The following is a 13130-nucleotide window of genomic DNA, read 5'->3' on the forward strand; positions in this document are numbered from 1 at the left end:
TTTTTAGGTTTGTATTAATCAGTTCGGGCTGTCATAACAAAACACCATAGCCTGGGTGGCTTAAACAACTGAAATTTATTTTCTCACGGTTCTGGAGGCTGGGAAGTCCAGGGTGAAGGTGCCAGCTGATTGGTTCCTGGTAAGAACTTTTCCCAGCTTGCAGAGGATCAAAGCCTTTTCTTTGTGTCCTCACATGCCAGTGTCTCTTCTTATGAGGGCATGAGCCCTATAGGATGAGGGCCCCACCTCGTCACCTCATGTAACCTTTCTCACCTCTGCACAGGCCGTATCTCCAATACGGTCACATTGGGGGATAGGGCTTCAGTGTGTAAATTTAAGGGGAACAGAAAAATTCAGTCCGTAACAGCTTGAAAAATATTATTATTGTTGGAATCCCTAGAGCAAAAAATCACTTCATTATTGTGCGACTGAAAGTCATTAGTTTTTAACCCCCCTTTCCCTGCTAAACGACTGTGTTTGGTAACACGATTTCTTAGGAATGCAACTTTTACATGATTAAACTGAACAGATTACACAAATAATTCTCTCTAAAGTTTTTGCTACAGAATCTGACATTTGATGAAGAAAAAGTGTGCCATTGGAAGAAATAACTTGAGCTTTAGCAGCTTTTTGGACGTAAAAGTTGTCCTCAAACCGAATTACATTTGATGAAGCAAAACAGAAAAATAATTCTCAAAGGCCCACAAATACATACTGGCAATTTTATTATTTCCCCTTCTTCTTGCATTCTTTTATTTCCATATTTAGAAATAGCCAACCTGTAATATTATTTGAATAACAAAATAGAAACAGTGATAGTAAGTAAATGGCAAAGAATTTTTAAAGTCTATTAGGTATTCCTTCCTAAAAGTTGACCACAATGCATATAAAAAGGCCTTTATGCAAATTTTGTATTTCTCACTGTGCAACGCTGAGTAAATATTGAGGCTGGGCTGTTTTGCATTCAAAGTGCTTTATGATTTCTTAATAAAAGAATGCTAAAGTAGACAATGTAATGACTACAGATCAACATATAAAAGAATGATATATTCAATTCTATGAATACTATTGGTGGACCATTACATGTTTTCACATTTTATACTCCAACTGAAGTCAACAGACACAGATCGTTCACTACCCTGACATCATAGAAAACCTTTTCCTGTGTTGATAATTGTGTCTTTTGCATTTAAATCTTTAATCAAGCCAGACTTGATTTTCTGTGTGATGGAAAGCAGCAGTTTGATTTGTGGTTCATATGGATACATCTGATCTGAACAGTATTTATGGGAGAGATTTTTCATCCTCCGCTCACCTTCCACACCATCGCAGGCACATACACGTCTGCATACCCATACATCTGCTTCTGGGCTCTCCACTTTATTTCATTGGTCTTCCTCTGCACCCATACCACATTACCTTAATAGCTCTACAATAAGTCTTAATACCTAATAAGGCAAGTCTTTGGACTGATGCTTCAATTTCAAGACTGCCTAGCGGTAGGCACCCTCTTGAATTTACACATAAATGTTAGAATCAGCTTGTCATTTTCTATGGAAAGAAAACGCTGTGATGTCGACTAGAATCATTTGGGGGTAAAATCAATGAGTACAATTTAATTGTACTTTTACAATTGTACTTTTACAATCTTTTAATTCATTTAGGTATTGTTTAAGGTCTTTCAATAGATGTTAAAATGTTTCTCACAGAGTTCTGGAACATAGTCTGTCAGAAACGTTTTTGGATAATTTGTACGCTTGGTGTTACTGTAAATGTCACCTTTAAACTTTTTTCCTTGTATTCTTACTATTTATTACTGTTATTCAGGAACACAATTTATTGTACTATGCAGATTTTTATTTAGCCGCTTTTCTTTACTCTTCTATTAATTTGAATAATTCATTTGTGGGTGTCTTTGTTATTCCTTCTACACAATTATATGATTTGCAAATTAGCTTTTATTTCTCTATTCTTCCCAATCCCTACACACTTATTTCTTTTTCTTGTCATACTGTGCTAGTTAGAAACACTGATAAAATATTAAATAAAAGAGCTATTGCTTGGAATCTTGGTCTTCTTCCTAAACTCAGAAGTAGAGACTTCAATGTGTCTTCACTGCGTAGTAAGTTTACTGTTGATTTTCAGTCACATTAAGGAAGTTCCCTTCTGTTTCTAATTTGTCAAGAACATCAACATCAATGGACATTATATTTTAATAAGTGCCGTTTCTGCAATTGTGGAGGTATTATATGATCTTTAATTTTGTAATATGGCAAATTATATTAATTAACTTTTCCATATTAATACTTTATCTTCCTGAAGTAAAATTAACTTTGTCACGTGGATTATACCATTTGTGCTTTACATATGTTCTACATTCTTTTTGCTAGTTTGTTTTGTTACTTTTGTTACTAGATTTTTGCATCTGTTTCGTAAGTAAATTTTGCTCATGTTTTTCTTTCTTTACTATTTTTGTTGCATTTTGGCATTAAAATTAAACTAGCCTCACAAGTAAATTTTTAGTGCTCTGAAAAAGAATGAGTAAGATTGCAATATTTTGTTACTTAAACACTCGTTTGAACTTGTTGATAGAGACTCTGTGCTTGGAATTTTCTTAGTGAAAATACTTTGGAGTATTGATTCAATTTTCTAGTAATTATGGGAAAATTCAGACCTTCCAATTTTCCTTTAGGTAAATTTGCTTATATATATTTTTTCCTAGAAATTTGTCAACCTAGTTGAAATGTTTTCATTTATAGCATAAAGTTTTCATAAAACTGTCATAAATATTAAAAATCCCAGAAACACCCAAATGAGTTAAAACTTATATGCACACAAAAATCTGCACATGAATGTTTATAACAGTTTCATTCATAATTGCTAAAACCTGGAAGCAAGTAAAATGTCCTTCAATAGGTGAATGGATAAAGGAACTGTGGTATATCCATACAGTGGAATATTGTTCACCAATAAAAATAAAGGAGCTATCAAGTCCCGAGAAGACATGGAGAAAACTTATTGTATGTTGGTAAGTGAAAGAATTCCATTGGAGAAGACTACTTACTGTATATTTCCCACCATAAGACATTCTGGAAAAGATGAAACTATGAAGATAATAAAAAAAAAAAAATCAGCAGTTGCCAGAGGTTGGGAAAGGCAGGAGGAGGGTTAAATAGGTAGATCACAGGGGATTTTTAGAGCAGTGAAATTATTCTGTATGATACTGTAATGTGGACATATGTAATACACTTAGACATTTGTCAAAATCCACGAAATACATAGCACAGAGTGAACTCTAATATAAACTATGAAATTCAATTAATAATAATGAATTGATATGGGCTCATCAATTGTAACAAATGTTCACACTAACGCAAGATTTAATAATAAGGAAAACTATACTCAGAGGAGACAATGGGTAAATGAGAATTTCCCATATTTTCTGCAAACTAAAACTGCTAAAAAAGCAGCCGATTAATTTAAAAAATAAATAAACAAGTATTGTATTAATTTACTCCTTCTCATATGATGTTTCCTAGTTTCTTTCACAATTGCATCAACTTTTAAACATATTTTTCCATTACTATATTACATTTTTATAATGATGGAATCCACAGCTGTCTAAGTCCTAGACCTACTTCTTTTACAAACTCCTTATGTACCATAAAAACACTACATTTTTTCCTAATTGACTTATTTTTATGGGTATATTACTTTGAGAGACAGTTTTAAGAAACGCTCTCATTAATGTTGGTTTCCTTTCTGAATAACCATTTTTTTCATTGGAGCTTTATTATTGTTGGCGAATTGTGATGTTTTCCAAGGTCAATAACATTTGCTAAGTACCAGCTGCATCAACTCAGGTAATTCTTACCTTACCTCAGTGTACACTTGCCTAAAACGGTCAATTTAATAAATTTATTTATTTATATTAACATTGTGGTCACATAAATCCATCAAGGCAGATATTCCACATCTTTAGGTAAGTTCCACAACCCCGACTTATTGATATTTCCCCAATAATCATGGGAAATGGAAAAGAACTAATTTAGACAATTTTTTAAAAGTATATGTCTCAGGACACACTGACTGTCTATGTTCTCTTTCCTTTTGAATGCAACCCATCTGCCCAAAGATGAAAGCTTATAAATATAGCCTTCCGGCTGCCTAAGAGAATCTGGTTGTATTTTACTTGAGATGTTAGGTTAATATGATTTCCTTAAACTTCATAATTCAATCCACCTTTTTTATTTTGGGCAGAAACTTTTCCCTTGAATTACAAATGATCTACAAAGTTGAAGGAAGTCATAAGTTCAATTCTTTTGTGTTGACATAAGCAACAAGTTGGAAATATCAGGCTTACTTTGTGATGGTCTCTGTAATTAAGCAGAAAATTTATTTTCTGATATTAGTTATAATTTTTCTAGTATTTTATTAATATTTTTTCTTTTGTTTATTCAATTTGTGCTAACTATATGCATGAAAGGCCCAGGAATAAAATTCTGAATACAGGGGATCCCTGGGTGGCTCAGTGGTTTAGCACCTGCCTTCGGCCCAGGGTGTGATCCTGGAGTCCCAGGATCGAGTCCCACATTGGGCTCCCTGCATGGAGCCTGCTTCTCCCTCTGCCTGTGTCTCTGCCTCTCTCTCTCTCTCTCTGTGTCTCTCATGAATAAATAAATAAAATCTTTTTAAAAAAAAAAAAAAAAGAAAAACTCTAAATACATACATTTTGAGGTTTCGTTTAGAATTGCAAGCTCTTTTATTTAGGATAAACCTGAAACTGATTAAATTATTTCTACTTCAAATTCCAAAATTTCAAGAGCTATAATACTAACAAGAAGAAATGATGAAAATAGTCTTTTCTTCTTTTTCTGGACTTTTTCTATGATGTCTTGGACTTCATCATATTTTTTTCACCTACAGTTCTTGGGCACGGAATTTCTACTACTTAGCTATTTTTTAATAAAATTGGTTGTCAAGGCCAGAGCAGGCTTTTTTTTTTTTTTTTACTTTCTTAAAAAAAAAAAAGAAAAGAAAAAAGAAAGGAAAAGAAAAGAAAAGAAAAGAGAAAAAGAAAAGAAAAGAAAGGAAAAAGAAAAAAAGAAAAGAAAAGAAATGACTTACCACTTTAAATGTCCTCAGAGGGCGCCTGAGTGGCTCAGTCAGTTAAGTTTCCACCTTTGGCTCAGATCATGGGGTCCTGGGATCAAGCCCCTCTGTCGGAAAGTCAGGTTCCCTGCTTCACGGGGACCCTCTTCTCCCTCTCCCTCTGCCTACTGCTCCAACTGTTTGTGCTGTCTCTCTCTGCCAAATAAGTAAATTAAAAAAGCTTTTTAAAAAATAAATAAATGAGACAAAATGTCCTCTGGAATTCAATCAAATTCTACAGAAAAACTCTAAAACTCAAATGTCTACACTAGGTCAGTTGGTTAGAAAACAGTTTGTGGAATTGCCATAATTGAGTCTGTCCCGTCTAATCAGGAGGAGAACCCAGACCAAGTAGTTTAATAGAGGACATTAATAGGGGCCACTAGTTAAAAAGGAAGAGGAAGATCTGCAAGACTATCAGAGAAGGATGAGGACACTCCATGTTTCATGTCAACATCCAGAGATTAGTGCCAGCCCAAAGTGATTCTAGAGTTGTAGAGACAAAGGAGACGGTGATGCTGCAAAAGCCTGAGGATGCAGAGCCTGTAGACAGAAGCTGAAACCACAGAGGAGCTCCTTATGGAGGCAAGGGCCAGTTGGGAACTGGGATTATGGCAAGGATTGGCTCAACAGAGACTGTGGCCCCAGAGAGAAGGTCTGCTAGAAAGAGGTGGAATTATGGAGACAGTTTAGGCTAAAAATGCAACCCAAAGCCAAGAAAGAAGGCAATGAAGTAACCTGGCTTCTCTCCTGTAGTCCTCCATTTTTCAAATTTTGTCTCCCATTAGCCATATCTCTCCAGAAAGCAATTGACAAATTGGGGTGTGGGAAATCAAGTCTGTGAGAATCGGGACCCTAAGACACTGAACAGGAAAATAACACATTAATCTTTTCTCATAGTGAACTAGTCATGATCTGGGGAAATTTGGCAGAATATTCAGAAGTAAGGACTAGAAAAAAAGTAAGAAATGAAGGGCTGGAAAGCTCTTTCATGACTACCAGTAACATTATACAAGACAGAAATGTTTGCATGATAAGTGTTTATATTAAGTTTTATGGTAAAGAACAAAAGTCTCAGGAATGTTTTAAAAATACCTAGGAGCTCTTGAATCAAGTCAGAAATCTTGCTTTATGAAGTTCTTGGCAAATTTCTTGTAAGAGCAACTGCGTGTTGACTGCACATGATGTGCCGTGCAGGGCTCTCCATGCACTTTCTCACTGAGTCCTCACAAACATTCTATGATGTGGAGACTATTGTCATTCTGCAGACCAAGGGACAAAGACTAATTGTCTGAGGTCACCGCGGTGGTAAGTGAGAGAATTCCCACCCCAAGCCCCGTTTCCTGATCTCCAAGCTGGGTCTTGGTCACCATGGGCTCTGTCCCAGTCGGCGCTGGTTGGATGAGGCTTCATTATGTGTTATTCATAATCACCTTTCTGAGCAGATGGCCGTCTCCCACTTCCACAAAGCTGGCTCAGAATAATGATGGTTAAAATTAAATAGGTGTTTTATATCCAACCCACACACAGAAGATGAAATCATTCCTGCTTATGTGACCAATGATCTTTTAAAGGCTATATGTACATTTTTATCTCTTTAATCATCTGTAAGCACTGTGCTGTTCTATAAGATGGCTAAGGGGATGGGCAGATTGAAGCAGAGAAGGAAAGCATCCATCTACAGGCAGCAGCATCTCTGCACCCAAAGCGCCTCCAAACTTCCTTCGCCTCCAGAACCTTGCTGGTTGCAAAAGCAAAAAATGGAAAAGCATTTGGTGGTCAACGTTGACACACATCGCTACCTTCCTCTGATCAACGGAGACTTAGCTGATGACCATGTCCATACCCTGCCCATCGGACACTACCAGTCCGTGATGGAGCTTTCAGCAAGATGGTGGAAGAGGCCGAGAATGGTTCTACACTAAGACGGTTCTTTAAGAGTCAAGGGAAATGATGTGTTCTATTTTAGAGAAATTGTAAGATTTATCACATCCAGCCACAGGTCATTTTTGTGCAACTCAGCCACTGCTCTGCTAATGACATTAAAGATGCCTTCATCCCCCAGGTGCAGGAACCACACATAGAGCTAGCTGTCGGAAATCCAGAGCACTCTGACATCAAGCCCGTTGCGCAGCCAAGAGTGACATTTTTTTATGTTGAAATTGACAGAGGATCAAAAAAAAAAAAAAAAAGGAACTTGACAGAGGAAAGAAGCTTTCCTACAAAATTAAAAAAGAATGTTTCCCTTGCAGTTAAAAAGGGAGGTCTTGGCCATGAAGCCATTCTTAATATTCCTGACTGGCCTGCCTGGAGGCAGTGCCAGATGAGCAAGGAAGAGGCAACCCTGGCCCACAGTTTCTAGAGAAACGTTGAGCCCTTAGACTTCATTCCGGATGACTCAGCAAAGGGGGAGGCGCTTTATGAACTTCACCGCAAGTAGTGGCCACCTGTTTGTAAATAAGCTAGTCTCTCCGGAACCCCGGTAGAAACGACCTGCAGCCAAGAGGCCTAATGCTGAATTTTTTGGAAAAAAAAAAATCACGTTCTGGAACGCAAATCATATGTTAAAAGCATGTCTGTCATCCAGATTGTGTTTACCAACATTTTCAAAAAAGGATTTAAATTATCAAATAAAAGCCAAATGCTTGTCCGTGAAAAAAAAATTACATCATGAGTAGGGACAACACGAATTCTGCTGCTTTTGCTTTAGACCAAATTAGGAAAGTATCTGGTTGGCTGATTATTTGTTAATTCGTTAATTTACTTATTTATTTATTACTGATACACTTTTATAGGATGTGTGTGTGTGTGTACGTGTGCTTGTAAGGAAGAGTGCAGCATGCTACCACAGAACCCTTTCTCAAAACTGTATAAGCCAATGGCATTCTAGAATCTTATTTTTAACAGGTATCAGTACTCAGAATAATAATATATGCTTACATATAGGCTATAATAGCAATATTAGTATAGATGCTACATAGTAATCAAATTTAATCCTTACGTATTCCTTTGTAATGCTACCCAGGTTATGCTGAACATGTTTCTTGAGGAAATATGCCTCAAAAAAAAAAAAAAAAAAAAAAACAACAAAAAAAAGGTAAAGAGAAGAGTATCATTCTTCCACTACATGAAAACATATTTTCTATCTGTGGGACGAGCATGGCATTGAGTAAAGGGCACTTGTCAGAGATTTAGGTGTCCCACCTGTGCTCCTTTTTTATTCTGTAACCTTGAACATGTTACTTACCCTCCTTTGTTCACAGTCGTTTCTCCGTAAAGGGAGGCAACTACTTCCTGCTTTTTCTACCTCAAACACAAGTGAGGTAGGAAAATGTAAAATGAGGTGATTGGGGCTAATATACTTTGTAAATGAAAATGATATACGAATTTAAGTCATAAAAATTCTCCTGAGTTTTTCTGTGCTGGTCTAGATACACACTCATGTACTGTAAATGCTTTCATATATGGACAGAAAAACACACACACAGGCCTGAGAAACAAGTGCCGTGCCATGTATGTGATGCACACTTATATGTTAGAATGCATGGATCATGAGCGGCGTGGGAGGGGTCAGGAAATAAGACCCAAAGTGGGGTAGACTGGAGCACTTGGCCTGGCTTCTATCTTACTGGTCACCTCTCTGACTATGTTGTTAAATAGCAGAGGAAGGACAATGGTGCACCATTTCTCCACTGCTAGGAAAGGCATATATGGCAGAAAATCAAATTATATTGTGGTCCCTAAAGATTGTTCTCATTGAGATGAAGGGGGAAAAACTCACCATTTCATTTCAATTCAGAAGAATAGGGGACAATACATTTCACGTAAATCAGAAAAAGAACTTTATCATAATTGACTTCTAGAAAAATAAGAAATGTGAAAATTATCATAAAGAACAGAACTGAGTTCACTATTATCTTAAATAATAATTCTCTATACAAGATGATTCTACTACTGAAAATCAGGGAAATAGGACATTTTTGACCTGGAGGATTTATTTAATTCCAGCTACTTTACTTTCCTTTTTACCCAAAACAAAAGCTTAAAATGCCATGCCCTGCGGTTGAATTATTGGACTATCTCTTCTGTAGCTATTGACAAACAACTTTATCATTATTCATTTTGCTTTTTTTATTGTTAATTAAACTTATTTCTTTTTTTTAAGATTTTTTTATTTACTTATTCATGAGACATGAGAGACACACACAGAGAGAGAGGCAAAGACACAGGCAGGGGGAGAAACAGGCTTCATGCAGGGAGCCCGACGTGGGACTTATTTCTAAATTTTAATTTCAGGATAGTTGACACAGTGTTATATTAATTTTAAATGTACGATATAGTGTTTCAACAATTCCATACACTACTCAGTGCTCACCATGATAAGGGAACTCTTAACCCCCATCACCGATTCACCCTTCTCCATCCACCTCCCTCTGGTAACCACCAGTTTGTTCTCCATAATTAAGAGTTTGATTTTTTTTTTTGTCTCCTTTTTCCTTTGTTCATTTGTTTTGTTCCTTAAATTCCACAATATGAGTGAAATCATAAGGTATTTATCTTTTTCTGACTATTCCACTTGGCATAATACTCTCTAGCTCCAACCGTGTCATTGCAGATGGCAAAATTTCAACATGTTTTACGGTTGGGCAATATTCCATTGTATATACATATTACCTCTCCTTTATCCATTCATTGATCAATGGACACTTGGGCTGCTTCCGTAATTTGGCTGTTGTAAATAATGCTGCAGGAAACATAATTCTTTTTGAATTAATGTTTCATATTCTTTGGGTAAATACTCAGTAGTATAATTACTGGATCATACAGGTAATTGTATTTTTAACTTTTTGAGGAACCTCCATTCGGTCTTTCACAGTGGCTGCACCAGTTTGCATTCAACAGTGTGTGAGGGTTTATTTTTCTCCACATCCTCATCAACATTTGTTTCTTGTGTCTTTGGTTCTAGCCATTGTGATAGGTTTGAGGTAATGTCTCATGGTGGTTTTGATTTGCATTTCCCTGATAATTAGTGATTTGGGGGATCTTTACATGTGTCTGTTGGCCATCTGTATGTCTTCTTTGGATTATTTTGCTCGTCTTCTAGTTTTCTTTTTAGACATGCCAGAGATCAGTTTTACTAATTGTCTTTATTTTAGGAACTATTTTAGGGAAAATTTCAATCTACTAAATTTTATGTTGGTCTTTTTTTTTAATTTTTATTTATTTATTCATGAAAGACACACACAGAGAGAGAGCAGAGACACAGGCAGAGGGAGAAGCAGGTTCCAAGCAGGGAGCCCGATGTAGGACTCAATCCCGGGTCCCCAGGATCATGCCCCAGGCTGAAGGCGGCGCTAAACTGCTGAGCCACCCAGGCTGCCCTTATGTTGGTCGTAATTTTCTTCTTGATTCCCTTAAAGTTTTTAGTTATTCTTTTTCCTAAATTCTGAAACAAAGTATGTCACACAGTGAATAAAGGCATGGGATCAGAAAAAAAGCTGTCTGTGAATAGACTTAACACCTTGGGCTTCAGAACATCTTTCATGCCTAATGGAGAAACACATAGTTAAATAGATTTGGCTACATGTAAACGATAGCTACTGATTTGGAAGTGCGGATTATCATATTTTATCTTGGTATATGTCCTAAAGTGGCAGAGGTTTGCATCTTCCTTTTGTAATCAACCGAAATTTATATCACGAATAAAAACTGACAAACTTTTGCGCAAAATAACATGATTCATTTGCTACTGATACCAGGTTTCTAGATGGTGGAGCTGAATGGGCAGAAGGGCTGGCAGTTGGCCTTGGAGAGGATAAGACCATCTTTTAGCTTCAGATGACCAGAATGTCTGGGATGAAGCACAGGTGAGCCATTGCTTGCTCTATATACAGCAGTGTCCTCTATTTAATTAGTAGGAAAAAAAATGTTCACTGATAATCTAGCAATTTGTCAAATTTTATTTTAGGTATTATTGTGGGTTTTCATCATGGTCTATATTTTCACAGACATTTGTGTTGCCAGAATGATGATTAAAATACAGATTCAAACCCAATTACAGCACAGAGGGTAGAAAATTCTTAAAGAATGCAAAATTCTAGTTACTGGGGTATGGAAGTAATAGCTGAACTTAGGTTCCGGTGCTCCTCTCTGGCCCCAGCCAGGCCGTGGGTGCAACTGAGGTCGGATGGGCAGAGATGGAGGCCCGCTGAGCCCCGCCGTTGAGGAACTGCTGCTCCTGTGGTCCATGTTTGGGCACCGTGGGTCCCACAGTGCTCGCAGATGAACAACATGATCGCGGAGTTAGCCAAAGAAAGTCCTCAAGTCTCATTTGTGAAGTTGGAAGCTGATGCTGTTCCTTAATGGAGAGGCTGCTTAAGGCCACAGGCTTGAGCGATGGGAGACAAAAAGAGCCCACAGGGACCCCCTGACTGAACACAGGCCCATCGGGGGACCCACCTCAAGATATCCCTAGACCCCCACTGACCAATGGGCTACTCACAACCAGGCACAGTTACCAGAACAGAGAGAGTTCCATGGCCGTCAAACCTCATCACCCTCCTGCTTTTATTACAGCTCTCACCCACGGCCTCCTTGCAGATGGCCTCTCCTCTGCTGTCCTGCCCTGGGCCCCCTTACTGGGGGATTCAGTAAACTTCCATCTCCTTTGTTCTGCCTCAGGTCAATCCTTTCATGCCCAGACCACCACCTCTGACCCTATCATCACCCCACATTGGGGCCCCCACCTGATCAAGGCAGACACCACATTTAAACACCAGACTGAAGTATCTGAAAAATATGAAATTAGTTCTGTTCCCACATTCCTGTTTTTCAAGAATTCTCAAAAAAAGGACCTATTACTTGGTGCACATGCCCGAGTTGACCAGGACAGTTCAGTGACATGAATCTAGCGGCTCCCCCGCACCCAGTGGTAACAAGCATTCTAAAGAGGATTCCAGCCTTTGCCTGAAGAAATGAACCCTGTCGCCCATTGCGTGTTATTTATGAAGGCAGCTCCTCAAGAGCCCCCGCCGGGGTTTCAGCAAGCACGTGGTAGGAATCCTTAACAAGCATAACATTCAGTGTAGCAGTTTTGATATTTTCTCAGGTGAAGAAGTTTCAGGGCCTCAAAACCTATTCCAGTTGGCCCACCTCTACCCAGCTCTAGGTTTCTGGAGCGCTCATAGGAGGATTTGATAAATTAAGGTGCTGGAAGCATCTGACGAACTAGATACAATTTGCCCCAAAGCTCCCAAATTAAAGGAAAGCTTCTAAGTACTGACAAATAAAGCTTCTGTGATGAGCTTTATAGAAGGAAACTAAGAGGAATCAAAATGTGGATTCTGCAAACAAATTCTGGAAGTACGAAAAGTAATGGTGTTGAATAGGAGACGTTTGATGTACTGGAGGATGAGGAAGTTCGGCAGCGGTTAAAAGCTGACTCGAATTGGCCCACATACCCTCTGCTGTCTTCTAAAGGGGAGCCTGTTGGAGGTGTGGATAGTGCTGAGGAACTGAAAGACAATGGCGAGTTCCCACCAGTAATGAAAGGAGAGAAGTAGTGAATGTTATGCTGGGGGCCCCACTGTGGCAGGAAATATTTCCATCACAGTGGGGCTACTCCTGACTTAGCTCTCAGGGGGAGCAGGGGCAGAGACTACTTCCTACCCACTTATGCTCAGTGTATTTCACAAATTTGTGCTAAATACATGTGTGTCTTGTGTATTTTCACCGAACGCAGATTGCAATAAACATCTTCAAATCCAATTAAAAATACTTTTTGTAAAAAAAAAAATAACGATCTAAAATAAAATAGGAAATTAAAGTCTGTGTATCAGTTATCTACTGTGACATTTCAAAGGAATTAAAACTGAGGCTAAGACATTTACTTGTTCATAATTCTGCAATTTGGCTGCCCTCCATTGAATAGTTTTCCTGCTTGTCTCTCCTAGAGTCACTCATGTGGCTGCTGGCATTGA

The 13130-nt window shown here is 38.0% G+C and overlaps 2 pseudogenes; both read left to right on the forward strand.

The window, feature by feature from the left end:
• Positions 1–6782: 6782 nt before the first annotated feature.
• Positions 6783–7591, forward strand: LOC121501549 (annotated as a pseudogene).
• A 719-nt stretch (positions 7592–8310) lies between these two features.
• Positions 8311–12713, forward strand: LOC121501600 (annotated as a pseudogene).
• The last annotated feature ends 417 nt before the right edge of the window (positions 12714–13130 follow it).

The sequence above is a fragment of the Vulpes lagopus genome, chromosome 1 (genome assembly GCF_018345385.1).
Source record: "Vulpes lagopus strain Blue_001 chromosome 1, ASM1834538v1, whole genome shotgun sequence".
NCBI classification, from domain to species: domain Eukaryota; kingdom Metazoa; phylum Chordata; class Mammalia; order Carnivora; family Canidae; genus Vulpes; species Vulpes lagopus.